Source organism: Balaenoptera borealis, assembly GCF_965194805.1.
Source record: "Balaenoptera borealis genome assembly, chromosome: 1".
NCBI classification, from domain to species: Eukaryota; Metazoa; Chordata; class Mammalia; order Artiodactyla; family Balaenopteridae; genus Balaenoptera; species Balaenoptera borealis.
Window position 1 is genome coordinate 140,483,674 of NC_138860.1, and position 811 is coordinate 140,484,484.

At 41.4% G+C, this 811-nt stretch overlaps 1 long non-coding RNA gene across 1 annotated transcript in view; it reads right to left on the reverse strand.

Moving 5' to 3' along the window:
• The window catches only part of LOC309613502, a 51,251-nt gene extending 50,845 nt beyond the window's left edge, over window positions 1–406 (reverse strand). The window contains exon 1 of the long non-coding RNA XR_014235763.1: window positions 1–406. This exon is cut by the window's left edge and continues 15,260 nt beyond it. This is a non-coding gene — a long non-coding RNA (uncharacterized lncRNA).
• Window positions 407–811: the final 405 nt, after the last annotated feature.

Consider the following 811-nt stretch of genomic DNA (forward strand, 5'->3'; position numbering starts at 1 on the left):
ACCATAGACCAGATCTCTTAACTTCCAGGTCAGGCTGTTACCATGTTTCCTTTTGGGGGAGGGGTAAAGGGATGCTGAGAGCCCAAACATGTTTGGCCAAATCCAGCATGTAAAAGATATTTTAAAAGGATAATTCAGAATTATTGAGCACGAAACATTTCTAGGCATTTTAGGGAGGGTTCCTATGTTTTAACTTATTTAATAAAGATATTTTGAACAAATAAAATAGTCCATTCATGCTTACCCATACATGCCTGGTACATGCCTGGCACATGCTTGGCACATAGTAGGTACTCAGTATATTTGTTCAGTGAAGTAAAAGTTTCAGGCTTTCAGAAGAAACTCTTATTCTTTATCCTTTTGGGGGAAAAAAAAGCACCCAGGATGTTTCCCAAATCTACACAAAAATTTTAAAATGTGATGCAGGTGGAAGAACGCATCCGCTTTGTAGGAACCTAGACTGGTACTGGTTTGCTAGCTTAAAGTAACTTCAACTGAGAAAGATGGGCAACAGGGAAGAACATACAACATACAAATTCAGAATGGCATGTCCTAGCAAAAAAGCTGCTCCCACCTTCCACCCCTTCACCATGGCAGGCATTGCTAACAGATCACGGCACAATTTCCTGCTGATCCTGGACAGAGCCTCAAGTCCTCTAACACCTTGCTCCAGGCAACTACCACTGATCCATCAGAACTGACACTCATACTGAAATCTATTTGTCATCCCTAGTAGACTTAAAGGCTTTTTCTCTGTGACCTAAGGGGACCAGAGAACCAGTTCAAGCTGTTTGTACATCTCTTTGACTGC